Source organism: Ambystoma mexicanum, chromosome 3p, assembly GCF_040938575.1.
Source record: "Ambystoma mexicanum isolate Mex_15411 chromosome 3p, UKY_AmexF1_1, whole genome shotgun sequence".
NCBI lineage: Eukaryota > Metazoa > Chordata > Amphibia > Caudata > Ambystomatidae > Ambystoma > Ambystoma mexicanum.
Genome location: NC_090925.1, coordinates 350,584,849 through 350,602,217, shown reverse-complemented (window position 1 = coordinate 350,602,217; position 17,369 = coordinate 350,584,849). Strand labels below are relative to the sequence as shown.

Sequence of the window (17,369 nt, the reverse complement as noted above, 5' to 3'; positions counted from 1 at the left end):
ACTGTATGTACCAAATCCTGTTTCAGCTATGTACGATGCCTTTAGAAGGCATGCCCAATGTAATCGGGATAGGAAACCACAGGGGCCGGGGCATGTCAGATCTCATAATATCTTGAGGGGTGCCAAAGGAAGTGAATGGCTGAGACAACACACATGTGAAAATAACTGGGGAGGTTAGAGGTCACCTGATGGTAACAATGCTAATTATTGTAATGAATCCTTGAGTTTGAAAGTTATACAGATGACCAGCCTCTGGGGCCCTAATATACCAGTGTGTTTGAATCGTGCAAATGTACTGAAAATCTTCTCAGAGATTTCGAACTTAAGTCTATTAACTTGCTGTGACTTGAACAGGGTTCACTTTCCGAATCGGGATCAGTGGCGGAAATGTAACATCTATTTTAATTCCCAACTAGACTTGAGTTTGGTCATTGCTGAAAGTAGTAGACTGGAAAAACTGGGTTTTAAGGTGGAATTACTGGAGGTTCATCAGATTCCCATAAGGTGTAATTATAACTATGGTGGGAATCTGAAGGTAGTTTCAAACGAGACAGATCAAGTCTGAGGGAATGGAGGCAACACAACAAAGGCTTAAGTAGACAGAACGAAGACTGGGCCCAGGTTACAGCTGCCTTATGGACCTGATCTCCCTTTAGCTATTGAAGACACTGAAGGTTTGATTCGGGAGGATATATACCTGAAATTCCTCTTATGGAATACAAGGGGGAATACCCATTTGCTAACTAATCCGGAAACTATAGCCATGTTGAAAGAGAGTAATTGCATAATTCTGCAAGAAACATGAATGGTTGTAAAATTGTGGATGGTTATGAGGTCTTTGTACAATCTGCCAAGCAGAGTAAGGTGGGTAGACCATCAGGGGGTCTGCTGAAGGCCATAAAGAGTACACTGGGTGTCTTATCAAGATTAGTGCCTTATCTCCCTTTTGGTATTATGGCAGTGATGGTATAGTCTTTGGTGGTGGACCTGGAAATACATTTTGTTAATGTCATAAGGGGGTGGCGGACCTTAACGACTTCCTGTAAGCTATCACCCGTACATTTCGGAACTGGCAGGGGGAAGTCTCGAATGCAAGGGTAATACTGGCAGGGGATCTTAAATCTGATTGTTGCTTGTTGAACACAGATAACGAACCATGGGAGATCCTGCCAGAAATGGTCTTGGAAAATGCAAAACAACAATGGGGGAGAAAGTGGAATCTGTCGCTTGAGTCTTTGGGTCTTGTCTGTCTGAATGGAGGAGTGGATGCTTCAGACACACTGATAGCCACCTGGAAAAGAGTGGATAGTAAGTCAACCATCGATTACATCTTTGTTGATGCCCTTTTGTTTAATTGCAGTGTAGGTCTCAAGATCTTACCTAATTCATGGAGTGATCATAGTGTTCTGAAAGTGGACTTTGATAGTATGGTAAATAATTCTGTCAGAGGCGCCTTAGTACATTTTAGAAAAGTGGATCAGGGTAAAGCGATTCAATGGTCTCCACATAACATTAGGCTATGGAACACAGAACTCGAGTCCTTAATGAACTCCAGTACCTTAGAATGGGAAACTTTATATGTTCAATTCACGTAGGTTCAAAACAGTCTTCGGTAGCCTGATTGAAAGGATTAATCTAAAGCTTGGGATGAGGTCTGGCACATCAACTTGTGCCTGTGGAGATGGAAACTGTCTGCCTGGCCATGAATGTAATGCATGGTAGCCCATCATTGTATTTGTGGTGGTCTTGGGGCTGATTAGAAGATCTAAAATCTCCCAGGCGGCAGGGCGTAATGGTTTGACTAACAATCCATTTAAGGGTCACCTGAATGCTTGGGGTCATGTCCTTACCATGGTTCTTAAAAGTATATTCAAAAGTGGTCAAACTGCATATGTGGTTCAGATATTTAAGAGAGGTGAAAGAGATCAGGCAAGGAACTACCGTCCAATTGCTCTATTAGACGCGGGCTGTTAAATATTTGCGCCTATATTGTTGACCCATCTGAATGAGTGGATGACCACAACACAGCCCCTTAATACATTTCAGACTGGCTTTAGTTCGGGCCATTCAACCAATGTAAACGGTTTAGTTATTAGGGCGCTCCAAGAAGACGTGGTGGCTGCCGGGCAGCCTGTTGCGGCTAATCATGGTACTTTTTGACAAAGCAGGGATCCGTGTTAGATTAAACCTAGACGGGAATATGTCACGCAGGATTCAAAGCCAGGTTGGTCTGAGACAGGGATGCACTCTCGCCTCATGCCTCTTCAATCTTTATGTCTCTGATATTGGGGATTCCCTAGATGAGGCTTGCAGGGTCAGCCTGAAAATGGGCGAGCTACACATTCCCTGGCTAGCTTATGAAGATGATTTCCTGCTCCTCGATAACACCAAGGTGGGTCTTCAGTGCTTATTGAATACATTTGCAAAATATGCAGAGGACAATGGATTGACTGTCAACCCAAAAAACTGCATGTTTTGGTGCCGTTGAGAGGCCGGAAACATAGAGGTGCATGCAGGGGGTCTCGATTGTTAACAAGGGAAGCGTGCTCTATTTGGGCTTCACTCTTTCGGAAAAGCCCTCTATGATTGGAATTGACACTTTCTTGGGACAGGAAGCAAAGTTCTGGCTAACCAGATGAGCAAATGGGAGCAGAAATATGGATGGTTCCCTTTAAAACTAGCTGCCTGTTTCTACAAAGGAACGGTGGTCCCTAAACTCAACTACGGGGCGGAACTGTATTATGACGAGATGGAGAATTTCTTGGAAACCCTTGAAGCAGGGTTGTGGAGACGGAACCTTAAGCTCCCTAATGCTATCCCGTCTGCAGCCATCAGGTTTGAACTGGGAAGAGCTTCTTTGGAGGTGCAAGTGCTGTGATGATTACACTCCCTATTCCGAAGTATGATAGGCCCCCTTCCGAATATACTCTATGAAGAGTTGGGTAAATTATTGTATAACTCTGGTGTAGTATATCATTCCAATAGCCTCCTGGTTAAAATTTGAGATAGATGTGATCAGACATTGAGAGACCTTTCTCTGGATAGGGTAATTTTGGTTACTAATCCGGATAAGGTAAAACGAGCTATGAGAAAGATTGGATCAAAACTACTGATAGGTTCCACACGTACTCATCTCAAAGTCATCTACGGTGGCAACATAGGAGACTCGGGGTGATTTCCCCTCTTACTTTACAGTTCCCTATCCAATACTATCAGACCCTCTTGTTAAAACTATGCTGGAATCTCCTGCCAAACTGTGAGGTTTTACTTCGAAGAAAATGGTCAGTCCAGGAAATGCTGTCTGTATTGAGGCACCTCTTATTGGCCTGTCCTGCTCTTTGCATTGCTGGTCCTGCTGCATTAATATTCAGAACATATCGGAAGGCATTGCGATCGTGATATTTGGTAAGTCTATGGATTTATACAATGAATGTGAAATGCCATAACTTGGGTTTTGCTTTTATAAATGCTGCATTTCTTCCCCTCTTTGGATTATAACATTACTAATGGAGGAAATATTAGTTTAGAATATTTAAATGATGCACTGATTGTTTAATGTTATGAATTGTTTTTATGTATTTTATGCATCACTAAGATGAATTTGTCATGAATTTAACAGATTTGTAACTCATTAAGTGACTGATTATGTGATAGGAGATATTGTGGTTTAATCTGTAATCATTGTAAAGGTTTTTTTTGTGACCCGCATACAATAAAAAAAAATAATAATAATTTACTCTGTTTTCAAAATGAGTCTGTTTATTTATGGGAAATGCCCCAAAGGCCGGTTTGTCCTTTCCTAGCGTGCCAACATTTCGGGCTTCTCTGTGCATTGCTGGAGGGAATGTTTGCATGGAAGAATAATCATGATGCAATTTCAGCATGGTGCCAGATTAAGCATATATGTTTAATCATGACGCCATTCTAAGCCTTTTTTTAAATCTTTATAAGGGACGTACCCACTGGAAGAAGAGCACATTTTCTAACCCGTCATTTCTTAGCGCCGAAATAAAGGTAAGTTATTATCCATCGACATCTCGAGTACAATAACCTACTTTTTGACTTGTTGTATCCATTATCGAACTGTGGGCAGGCGATGTTGTGTGGATTGGTTAAAACATCACATACACTGAGCGCACCTCATTTATTGGTAAGTACTTTCAAGATATTTGCGGTAGGAAGAAACTGAGTTTTTTAACTGGTATGAAACTTGAAATTAATAATTGTTTAAACATCTAGGTGGATCTTGTTTTAGCCAGACAAACTTTGCATTTTTCTTAATAGAAGCCAAAAAAAGGAGCTATAAAACCTTTGTTAAGCCGAATCATATTTTGGGTTCTCAGCTTTCAAAACCACGTAATCCCTTCCTCGGGCAGTTACAGTATGACTGACTACAGATCCTTCTGGAAGAACAGTCTTATTACTTATTACCAGCTGTTATAAGCATATCCTATGCTGATCCAGCCCGCTCTCACCCTCTCTCTGCTCTCTCGTTCTCTCTGTGTCTCACTCTACTTGCCTGTCTCTTTCTATGTGGGTGAGAGTCGCGTTGCCAGATGCACAGATATCACGAGGGGCTTCAGGTGTAGCAGCTATTAAAACTATATGTATATATATATATATATAGCATTGCAAATGTTCTCTTTATAGAACTGTAAAATGTTCATTTCAGTTCCAGTATATATTTAAGCCATTATGGGAATGTTGCACATTAGCCTTACTGAGCAATTCTTACTGAGCAATTCACATTATGAAAACCTTGAATAACCATGTACATTTCTGTTAGCAGCCTATCATTTCAAGATGGACAATCCAGTGTACTCCTATTGACTGTTTTGAAATACTTGGATGAGAAAAGGGAAGAGTATAAATGACACCAGTGAGGGTAACAGCCTGCTTTGCATAAAATCAAAACGTCTTTTGGGAACATAAGAAGGAACACAGATCTTTATGTTTGACATATTTGGATAAAAGAATTGTATGCTTGAATTACCAAGTGCATAATGCCCACTAGGCTTGGTGCTCACGTCATGCTTCACCCTAGCATGCACATGCTTGTACCATTGAGCTGTATAGACTGATTCAGACAGCATCAGAATACAGATGTGAGGATCTAATAGCTTTGGTGTCAGTCAATCCATGGGTGTTTGAGGGCAAAGGGATAAGGATTGGTCTGTGTGTGCTCAGTTCCAAATGCACTGACATGCTCTCCTAAGAGAAATATATAGCAACAGTGCAACTTATCATCCATAGGAAATGCAAACATTCTATGTCTAATAACTTTTGAGTCATAGGACAGATCAACATCACATTTTACAAACGTAATTTGGTGCCTAAGACCTCCAAACTGGAACATTTTGGAATAATCTGTGATAGGGTTCTAAAGGTGTGTTTTTCACTTTTCCATTCATTTTCACAATGTCACATTTTTCCTCAAACACATTTTTGCCAAATAAGCAACAAGTTGGTCACAAAGCACTCTAAGGAAAACCTTTTTTTAAAAGAAATTTGAAGTAGAGCGGGGTGCTCCTGTACTAGGGGAGTATCCAGCATTGCAAGAGTGGGGGCCGGGGGGCAAGCCACGAAAAATGTCCTGCTACGTTTCCCCCCAAATGTACCTTACAAAACAAATGCTAAACTGACACACAATCGTTCCTACCCCCCCATATGATGACTTGACTCCGTACCCACTCCCTGCAACAGTCGGACAAGAGTGGGACATCTGGCTCTGCCTCTTATTGGGCCTGCAGTGCAGTCAACAGCTTGGAATGGCACACAGAGCATGCTCCTGCTGTGCCCCCCATTGTGCATGAAGGGTGCAGAGCAGGAGCATACATCCACACGGCTGTCCGTGTCCTGCTCCAGACCGCTGTTCTACAGGAAGCCAGTGCAAGCAGGAGCACACAGCAACACTGCTGTCCCCAAACAGGATGCCCAGAAAAAAAAGGCATGCCACAGCAAGAAAGGGCTAGACTGGTTGCCCCAAATGCCAGTTTAGCCAAGTAATAACACATACTACTAGGTTCAATGTTCTTTTGCCGACAGTAATTACTTTGTGGTATTTTACCACAAAGTAATTACTTCACTTTTTTTCATCAACATTTATTTTTCATTTTGGGGGGTCCACCATTCCCCTCTTTCCCTACATTACTGACTCTATCCCAAACTCCTCCCCAGCCCCTTTTTACCTCTTAAACCACAATTCCCTAAACAATTAGATGAAAATTTGAAGTATGTACTTCGCAGTAAAGTACCACAAAATAATTATTGTTAGCAAAAGGACCCAATACCTACCTTACATGCAAACCTCCTAATTTGCATATGCATTGCACCAACAAAGTGACTTCACAGAAAAGGACTTTGCATTGAGTATCATCAGTCTTTGATACTTGGAGGCACCATGGACGTGACTTTCAAATAATTTGCCATAAGTAAGCCAAGTGGCAAATAACTTTGTGGTGCAAAATACCGAAATTGCACCATTATTATATATGGAGCAACTCTATAGTCATTAGGATTATTTTAATAATAGCATGATATCCATACATATATATTTCTGAAAGTGTTTGTTTGTTTGTTTTAATATTTATAAGGCGCGCCAGACCCGAGGGTATTAGGGCACAGAAGGCAAAAGAGGGTTGTGCAGCTTTGGTTACATTGCTGTAGGGTAATTGTTAGGCAGAAACCTGTGCAGTTCCCTTAGGGACCACTGCAAAAAGTTTAAGACTACAGGTGTTAGCAGTAAACCCAATTGGTAGCAGTCTGCACCACCCAGATTTACCTGGTAGCTGTGGCTGAGCAGTCAGACCTCTCTCAAGAAGAGTTAGGCAGTATATAGAGTATACACAATAGGGCTAGAAATACAGTAGTACAAGCAAACACTGACCAGAGCTTGGGTATAAAAGTATATAATTATTTATTTAAAAACACACTTGTAAAAATACACTGGCACTAATATGTCAAGCAAGTTCAAACACAGTCACTCGAAATATATGCACCTCCCTAATTAATTATTTGACAAGTCTAGGTTAAGACACCACTTATTTAGCAAAACAGAGGTGAGCGCGTAACCATAGATGGCACTCCAATAATTTGTTTCAAAAGGGAGAGAAAAGGAAGAATAGGTAAATCACACAGTACCAACACTTTTAAGAACCCACAGCAAGTCAAGAAAGGCAGGGTGTACTGTAGAGCAAAAAGTTCATAGGCCAGGCCCACTCTTGGAGAGAGCAAGGCGGAATGTGCCCAAGATCACACAGTGGAAATGCGCTCAAAGTCTTTGCAGAAAAGTCAAAAGAGGTTAGATCAAGTTAGAAAGGTAATGTTAACAGGTCTGAAGTCACCCCAGGATAGAGAGTCAAGTATTTACGGGACACCTTGGACAGTCTGTTGCAAGGGAGACCAGGCGGGACACAGTACCTGAAATGGTGAGAAAGCTCCAGCGGGGGCAGTTGTTCCTGGCAGCGGGTGCAAGTTGGTGCTTCGTCCAGGGGAAGATAAGATCTCGATGTGGAGGAAAGCTGGAGGTCGTTGCACTGCCAGGGAAGAAACCAGCCGCGGAGTTTCCCGTTAAAAGTTACTACCCTTTTATTTGCGGTAGTGGTGAAGCGTGGCTATCTAGCCGCCGGGCTGCTTGGCACGGGCGATTGGACCATGAGACGATCCAGGAAGGTGAAAAAGGCGAACTGGTTGGTCCCACCAGCTCAAAGGAAAGAAGACTCTCCTGGAAGAAGATCTTCTCTGTCGTCTGGAAAGTGGCGAGTTTCGTACAGCAGGGCTCCACCGGTGGTGTCGTCGTTGTAGATGGCTCAGCTTCTCCCCTCTTCGGATTCTTTAAGTCCTGTGGTGACTTCTGATGTTCCAGTCCCCAAAGCCCTGCTTTTATGCAGAAAACCCCCATTCATCAGCCTAGCTGTCAATCAAACATGCTAAGTGGTGAGCCGGGCGGCTCACCACTGGGCCAATCACACAAGAGTGCGACTTGAGTTGCCAAGGCAACTCAGTCCAGGGTGCCTATTCCCCCCTCCCACACATCCTTTAGACCCAGACAGAGTGGCACCACTTTTGGAGACTTCTGTGCAGAGGCACGCCAAAAGTGGAACAAAGAGCTCGACTTGGGTTAGGGTTTCAGAGGCGAACACAAATGCCATTTTAAAACCGAGTCCTGGCAAAAAGACCCAACCGGGGAATAAATATTAAATAAATAACTCGGCGGTATCTTTAACATTGCACCAAAAAGTGGTGAGTCTAAAATGAATGGGAAAATCCCATAGGAAATATTCTGGTGGAATATTTCGCGTGGTATCCACTGCCACCAGCCAGAAGCTCGACAAGGGGGGACTGGACAGTGCCCCCTTGGAAAACAGACCCAGGGGCAATCGAATTGCCCCTACCAGTACTTCCACAATACAATGGTTTGTACTGATTCTGTTCACAATTTAAGACTAGTAAAGTCAATGGTGACTTTACATGCCCTGGGAGACAGTAGTCAGTCCCAGGGTATGGAGTCTATGTTTGGGGGTCACTATGACACCCCTGTGTTACTGTACTGAGGGTGCTGTGTAACACACATACCAAAAACACACGAAGCCCTATGGAGTAAAAGACCCCATAGCCCATAAAACACATTACAAAGTCAAAGGACATTTTCAAATCATGCCTAAGAGTGGGAGAAAAAGAGTCTCACTCTTAGCAGGAGAAAAAAATAAACCCCAAAAATCCAGCAAAGCTGCTGTGGGACTCACTAGGTTTGGGAAATTAGCCTTTCCACAGAATTCTCCCTAACACTGCCCCCCCCCCAGACTAAGGGACAGGAGGATTTAATCCACTCCTGGATGAATCTCATACCTCTAGTCGATGACATACATCCTAGAGAGACCATCAGCATTTTGGTGGTGACACCCTGACCTGTGTTCAATGGTAGAGTCAAAGGTTTTCCTTTGTAAGCGATATGACCTACAAACCCTTTGAGGAACATCAGTCTTTTTAAAACTATAGGGGATCTGGTTGACCAGTCCCTCAGAAGTTGGTACAACTTCTGAACCTGTGATAGGCTTTTCCAAGGGGCCCTTATAAAGGGTTCCCTTAGATCTAGAGGGGCCTCCAGAGGTCCTCACCACTTCTCTGTTGGGAGAAGATTGGGTTTTAGGCCTCTTGGTTGGAGGGGATGGAGGTAAGCAAGGTACATGCTTCTCATTCCTCTTAGATCTAACCTTACCTACTTTAGGAGTTTCACTCCCAAGATTAAGATTTGGGTTGGAGTCTTCAGTAGAAGGTCCAACAGTCTGAAGGTTTTTGGCCTTAGACTTTTCTTTTCTGGTTTTCCACCCGCACTGAGAATTACCAGTTCTCTTAGGCCTTGTTAGGGGTCCAGTTGGTCTATCCACCTCTTCCTCAGAAGCAGGGGGAGTCACAGACTCTAAAACTGGGGGAATAATGATGGAGCTTGGTTCAGGCTCCCATTTCCCCTAACATTTTAGCCTGAAATTTGCCTGGGTCAGAGGTCAACTTATCAACACCAGGGCTTGTAGTGGGGTTCTCAGTAGAGGTTCCCACAGGCTTAGAGTGGTTCCTTAAGGTGGCCCCTCTAGTCAATTTGGTTTGGTTCTGGGTCTCCATACTGGGAGGCCTGGGGGTACTGGATACTACTCCTACAGTTCTTAGATCATTCCCCAACAGGACTCTCCCAGGCACCTCAGTTTGAACACTGACAGGAATCATCACTGTCATGTTGTTACACTCTATAAGGGCTGGTAGGATTGGAACCATTTGGACAGGGCCTCCAGACAACTTAGTGGGACCTTTGGGTACCTTAGCAACATCCTCAAGCCTGAAAAAGCTTTCATCCACTATTGTTCTGCTGGCCCCAGAGTCTCGCCTGGCAGGAGTATCCTGGCCATTGACAAGAACACTGTCCATATAATAAACTTTAGAGTTTTCTGGTATGGAGTTGTACACACTCCTATTCTGATTACTAACCAGATCCATGGACTCTACTGTTACACTTGCTTGAAGACCCAAAGGTTCTTCAGCAAAGACTTCAAAGTGAGCACTAGCCATTTGGACTTCCTCCTCAGGAGTGAAGGCTAAGGAGACTGTGCTGATCCATGTAGGTTTACCCTTACATTTTGGATCTCCTTTCATGTGGTCAGCAGCCCCACAGAGATAGCATGTTCCAAATGCTCTCTGGAAGGGTGGCTTGGTCTGACCTCCTTCTGGTTTGTGACCAGAGTGTACACTAGCCTGTTGTGGTTTACCTTGGGGCTTACCCTGGTTATTGTGTTGTTTGGGCCCTCTTTGGATTGGGAGGTATTAGAAGTCTCTTGGTTCCCTTTAGGTGGCTGCTTTCCCTCATCCTTTTTCTGAGTGACCCCTGAATCCTTGTGAGTAGCCCTGTTGGCAACCCACAAGTCAGCAGCCTTAGCTAGCTTCCTGGAATCTAATTCCTTTGAATCAGCCAAGTGCTGTCTGAGCTAAGGAGAGCAGGCATCATAAATTGACTCCAACATTACAAGATTTCTCATTCCCTCATAAGTGTTCACCTTGTAACCCTTAATCCTTCCCTCTAAGTTTTTCAAACACTCATTCACCCAGGTAGCCCAAGGAGTACCATCATTCTTTTTGAGGGTCCTAAACCTCTTAAGGTACTGGGAAGGGGTCTTCCCAAATCTAGCTATTAAAGCTAGCTTCACACATTCATAGTCCCTTCTATCCACCTCCCCCAACTCCATTACCACATCAGATGCAACAGGGGGGAGCCTAGAGAACAACCAGGGAAGTAACTCATTCCCTGAGATGTCCTGGAGCCCATGATTATACTCAAACATAGCCAACCAATCCAACACATCCAACTTAGGCTCATACATACCCACAATCTCTTTAGGCATCCGGGGTCTTTTGGGACTGGTACTCCTAGAGGATCTGGAGAGAGAAGCATTTTCAACAGACAATTTCTTCATCTCTAGCTCATGCTTGAGCTCCATTTCTCTGAGCCTTAGTTCTTGATTCAGTTCTTGGTGTCTTTGTTCTGCTTGAGCATTAAGTCTCTTAAACTCCAATTCAAGTTTCATTTTCTCTAGCTCAAGACATTGAGGACTAAGTGTGGGGCCTGGTAAACGTCCAGTAGGTACAGCTGGTAGAGCAGACAGAGGCCCTGGGGGGACAGTCACAACAGCCTCACCCTCCTCTTCTGACTCTGCCTCAAGATTTTCAATACTCTGATCAATATCAATTTCATCACTGTTATCTACATATTCTGGGAGAGTGGATTCCTCTGAACCATCACCCAGACTTTGGTTTGCTAACAATCTTTCTATTAGCTCCATTTTCTTGCCTTTAGTCAGGAGATTCTTATGCTTACAGAGAACTCTTAAACAATCAGCAGTTTTTGTAGCAAGGGACTCTTGACTATAACTTTCCATAGTTGACAAGTTAGGAAATAAACTTTTTAGTGCTAAGCTTTGTGGTTAGTTGCACTAAGGTATCAAAAAGCATACTAAAATGTATACTCAATACAAATCCCACCGCTGCCACCAGTGTTAGGCGGAAACCTGTGCAGTTCCCTTAGGGACCACTGCAAAAAGTTTAAGACTACAGGTGTTAGCAGTAAACCCAATTGGTAGCAGTCTGCATCACCCAGATTTACCTGGTAGCTTTGTCTGAGCAGTCAGACTTCTCTCAAGAAGAGTTAGGCGAGAGAGCAAGGCGGAATGTGCCCAAGATCACACAGTGGAAATTCACTCAAAGTCTTTGCAGAAAAGTCAAAAGAGGTTAGATCAAGTTAGAAAGGTAATGTTAACAAGTCCGAGGTTACCCCAGGATAGAGAGTCAAGGATTTACGGGACACCTTGGACAGTCTGTTGCAAAGGAGACCAGGCGGGACACAGTACCTGAAATGGTGAGAAAGCTCCAGCGGGGGCAGTTGTTCCTGGCAGCGGGTGCAAGTTAGTGCTTAATCCAGGGGAAGAGAAGTTCTCGATGTGGAGGAAAGCTGGAGGTCGTTGCACTGCCAGGGAAGAAACCAGCCGTGGAGTTTCCCGGTTAAAAGGTACTACCCTTTTATTCGCGGTAGTGGTGAAGCGTGGCTATCCAGCCGCAGGGCTGCTTGGCACGGGCGATTCGACCACGAGACGATCCAGGAAGGTGAAAAAGGCGAACTGGTTGGTCCCACCAGCTCGAAGGGAAGAGGACTCTCCTGGAAGAAGATCTTCTCTGTCGTCTGGAAAGTGGTGAGTTTCATACAGCAGGGCTCCACCGGTGGTGTCGTCGTTGTAGACGGCTCAGCTTCTCCCCTCTTCGGATTCTCTAGGTACTGTGGCGACTTCTGAAGATCCAGTCCCCAAAGCCCTGCTTTTATGCAGAAAACCCCCATTAATCAGCCTAGATGTCAATCAAACATGCTAAGTGGTGAGGGCCAATCACACAACAGTGCGACTTGAGTTGCCAAGGCAACTCAGTCCAGGGTGCCTATTCCCCCCTCCCACACATCCTGTAGACCCAGATAGAGTGGCACCACTTTTGGAGGCTTCTGTTCAGAAGCCTGCCAAAAGTGGAACAAAGGGCTCCACTTGGGTTAGGGTTTCAGAGGCGAACACAAATGCCATTTTAAAACCAAGTCCTGGCAAAAAGACCCAACCGGGGAATAAATATTAAATAAATAACCCAGCGGTATCTTTAACATTGCACCAAAAAGTGGTGCGTCTAAAATGAATGGGAAAATCCCATAGGAAATATTCCGCTGGAATATTTTGCGTGGTATCCACTGCCACCAGCCAGAAACTCGACAAGGGGGGACTGGACAGTGCCCCCTTGGAAAACAGATCTAGGGGCAATGGAATTACCCCTACCAGTACTTCCACAATGATGGTTTGTACTGGTTCTGTTCACAATTTAAGACTAGTAAAGGAAATGGTGACTTTACATGCCCTGGGAGACAGTAGTCAGTCCCAGGGTATGGAGTCTATATTTGGGGGTCACTATGACACCCCTGTGTTACTGCACTGAGGGTGCTGTTTAACATACATACCAAAAACACATCATGCCCTATGGAGTAAAAGACCCCATAGCCCATAAAACACATTACAAAGTCAAAGGACATTCTCAAATCATGCCAAAGAGTGGGAGAAAAAGAGTCTCACTCTTAGCAGGAGAAAAAAATAAACCCCAAAAATCCAGCAAAGCTGCTGGGGGACTCACTAGGTTTGGGAAATTAGCCTTTACAGAGAATTCTTCCTAACAGTAATATACAATATATACATAAAAAGGCAGTAAGGGTTGGTCAGCTTTGGTTACATTGCTGAAGAGTAGTATAAAGTAAGTATAAATAAGGCAAATTACAACAAAAGAACAAATATATACAGTGTTTACAGGTGGGGCACACGGAGCAATCTAAGAGTAGTGAGGGGTCAGATGTCATTTTCCTAGATCCAGTTAATGAGGTTGGATCTGAAGCGAAGATAAGGTTGTTCTTCTCCAAGAGTCGGGGGGAGCGAGTTCCAGTATTGGGAAGCTTTGACCGGAAAACTGCTACCGCCAGTCCTGATCCGGTTAAATCTGGGCACTAGTAGGAGGTTGGCATTTGCTATTCTTGAGGAACGATTGGACGATTGGATGAATTTCTGGAGAATCTGGCAATGAGGTATTGTGGGGCTGCAAAGTGTAGGCATTTGTGTATCAGGGAAGCTGTTTTGAGAAGAATTGTATCTTTTGTAGAGAGCCAGATGCTAACTCTTCTAATGTAGGATATGTGGGATTTCTTAGGGATGCTAAAGCTGCTCTCAGGGCATTATTTTGAAGAATCTGGATCTTATTAGTAATGTATTTATTACTCCCCACATGTAAAGCATTACAATAATCCAAAATTTGGATATGACAAGTGCCCTTGCTATGGTGATGCAATTTTTAGGTGAGAGGAAAGGTTTAGCTGCTCTAATTAGCTTGCAGGTGTACGCTGTAGCTGAGGCCATGGAATTAACTTAGTGTTTTTCTATGTTCAGGGTTGGCTCCAACCCCATAACAGTTGGGCTGAAATGTTAGACCAAGGTTGGCATACCAGTCTGTGGTGTACTGGTGATAGTGAAATTTCACCAACCCCCCCACCCATTTGTCTGGCCCAGGGCGGGTCCAGCCCTGTGCTATCAGTATAGGCGGTTTCGGGAGATTGATGATTTTGCGATTGTTGGCTCCAGCCCCACAAAAATTGGTGGGCTTAAATTTTGGCCAAGGTCGGCATACCAGTCTGGGGTGTACAGCTGATAGTTAAATTTGACCTCCCCACCCATTCGCTCTGCACAGGGTGGGGTCCGGCCCTGTAAAATAATTATAGGCGATTTCAGGAGATTGCCTATTTTGCGACCATTCCAAAAATAGGAAGTCAGGACACAAAGTTGGCATACCAGTCTGGGGTGTACTGGTGATAGTGAAATTTGACCAACCCCACCCATTTGCCCAGCACAGTGGTGTAGCGGGGTCCGACCCAGTGCTATCAGTATAGGTGATTTCGGGAGATTGTCGTTTTTGCAAAATATTTTGAAAATAGGAATTTATGACACAAAATATAAAATATACACAAGGCTATAGCAGACCCCCACATGCATAGCCGGGGATCGCCGGGTGGCACCGCTAGTATTAACATACGCTATGAGGTGAATCACTTACAGAGCTGCAGATAAGACACAGTGGCCCTCATTACAACCTTGGCGGAGGACCATGGTGCTATTAGCACCATGGTCCATGCCGCTAAGGTTGCAATTCCGCCATGGTGGTTGGCGGACTTACCGCCCCATTCCGACCTTGGCGGGGCGGTAAGTCCCCAATCCCCATTTACCCTTCCCCATTCCCATTTTTGCCCCATAGGGCATAATGGGAGTGGGGAAGGCGTTAATTACGCCACCGTAAATTACGGTGGCGTAATTAACAACAAGGTCCCTTAGCGCCATGGATTTTAACACCTGCTAAAAGCAGGTGTTAAAAGCTCCATGGCGCTAAGGGATCTCGGAATCAGGCGGTAAGGGTCGGCGCTGTTTACGCTGCCGTAAACCCCTTACCGCCTGGGTCCTAATGAGGCCCAGTGTGATTAAATGATTTGCTCAGGATCACACAGTTTGGTTAAATTGTGAAACCGGAATGTGGACAATTTAAGCAACTGAAAATATCTTCACAGGTTTAGTTGATATAGATATTTATTAAGGTTTTGCTTTGCATTTTATGTGCTTAAATAATGTTTTTTTTTATAGCAATGCCTTGGTAGCAAACCACATTACATAATAAACTAGCCTTTTATAATCAACAGACTTTACACTATATACATTGTCACAGAAATATGTTGAGCAATAAGAGTATGGCTTTAGTTGTATTATCCCTATCCTGCATGCAAAGTCACAATAGCATCATGCAGACTACTGTGAGCCTAACAAATCCCCCTTGGGTTTTAAAGCTGTTCATGAGGAGAGGAATTCGCTGACGGGCCCATTGGTCAGCACTCACCCTCTAGAACTTGTAAGTCAAGATAGCTGCACCATGCGAGGACAGGGGGTGCAGGATTCACTTACTCCGACATGACTCAATAACGAGGACTCAGTAGTTTGGCAAAGGGAAGTCTGTTTAATGACACATTTATCAAACAGGGAAACAAATGGGAATCAGCTGTAGTGCGATCACCGGTCTCGCTCCGACTTCCTCGAACTTCAATTGAACAGAGATTCTTATAGGCAATGTTGTCATCATTGATGTCTAACTTTACAAAACACGACATGCAATATAATTGGTTAGGAAAAGTAACTTAAGTATAGGTGTTATATCTGTATATGATAATAGGGCATGCGGATTGGATAACTCTTATCGGGTGGGAATCTACGCCCATCCCTCTACATCACGCGTGATAGATGTCATTACAACTACAACGTCCTATTGGTTACAATATCTATAGGACTCCAGATAACTTGGTCCATTGTGATTGGGCAGGTTACACCCCTAGACATAAATGTCCACTTTTAATTAGCAGCATGCAGAATGGACACCCCTGTGCCTGGTGTCCCAAGTTTCACCCTGCCTCTCTTCCATCAATCAGTGTTTTAGGGCGACGTGTCAATTAGTTGGCTAAGGATGGCCTGGAAACTGTAGTCTCTTGTCGGGAAAAGTTATGGCATCCTCGGGCAGAGACGTCTTTATTGGAGGGCAAAAGGGGCACTTGCCCAGGGCCCCCACCTTGGAGGGGGCCCCAAAAAGGCTGCCTGATCTGAAGAAGTAAGATTACATTGTTAACCAGTCTTAAATAGCACACATCAGGATATTTTATGGGGTGCTGCTGAGTCCTTAAACCCATTGCCTTTCTGTTTTGACAAGTACATTCTGCCTTGATCAATTCATCATGTAATGCTTTCTGTGTTCACTGTGGTATACATAGTTTGTGTGTTCCTTACGGCACAACTCTGTAGCATTCTTTCCTTCCTGTGGGAATTATGTTGATCATGTGCAATAGGCAACAGTGAAATGCATATTGATAAATTGAGTGTGACAATGGTTCAGACGTTAGCTCAGTGTGTGAAGCACCCATTGCAGAGATATGTGTTCATATGCAAAATTAGAATATCATATTCCAGCAAGGCTGGCTGGGCCTTTCCTATGTCTGAAGTGTATAAAACTGGATGCATATGTACTTGGTTTTGCAGAACAACATCTGCTGGTATCAGCAATGTACCTGTACCAGATAGGGAATGCTATAAAAACTAACATGCCATCCGTATGGTGAAGGTCTAGAAATTGGTTTGTTCAGATGAGGTGTTGCAAAACCTAGGCAATCGCCTCCAACGATGGCATCAACTGTTAGTCCAAGAGGTGAATAAGTATCCAAATTCAAGACTATGGAATGAAAGCGTTCATGCTTGTATCCTGGCTTTGCCAGCAGACGATACAGTGATCCTGGTCAAATCATCTAATATATCTTACATTACTTTGGTGTCTTCTGTGAGGTTTGCCTTCTTACATGCTTCTGGCATCGTTTAGCCCATTACTTGATCTTTCTTCTTATGTAGACCAATTGAGTGGAAGGGGTGGTAGACAGAAGAGAGCGGACCAGATGTTGCAGGCCTTAGGCAAGCATATTTCAAGGTCTGCTTTTTTGACACAAAAAACGGTTAGCTTTTTGGTAAAAGTCAAAGGTTTTTATGCATGTTTATAAATGAAAATGTCACAAGCCATTGTTTTGGAAGTATTTAAAGCTTTAAAAATACAAACGACAAACCCAGATTACATTTGTTAAATCACATCGATTGGTGTGCTGGTACTTATATACTTCCCTTGATGATGGAGAGAATGAAGCTAGAACCATTCCCATTTTGCATAGAACACTTATATATTTTGTTAAAAATGGT

General features: G+C 43.8%; 1 protein-coding gene across 1 annotated transcript in view; it reads left to right on the top strand.

Moving 5' to 3' along the window:
• Positions 1-3,978: 3,978 nt before the first annotated feature.
• LOC138580435 (bactericidal permeability-increasing protein-like) overlaps positions 3,979-17,369 on the top strand; it is a 341,489-nt gene continuing 328,098 nt past the window's right edge. Inside the window, exon 1 of the mRNA XM_069650975.1 lies at positions 3,979-4,014. The gene's annotated coding sequence lies outside the window, so the exon portion shown is untranslated. The remainder of the gene's footprint in view (positions 4,015-17,369) is intronic.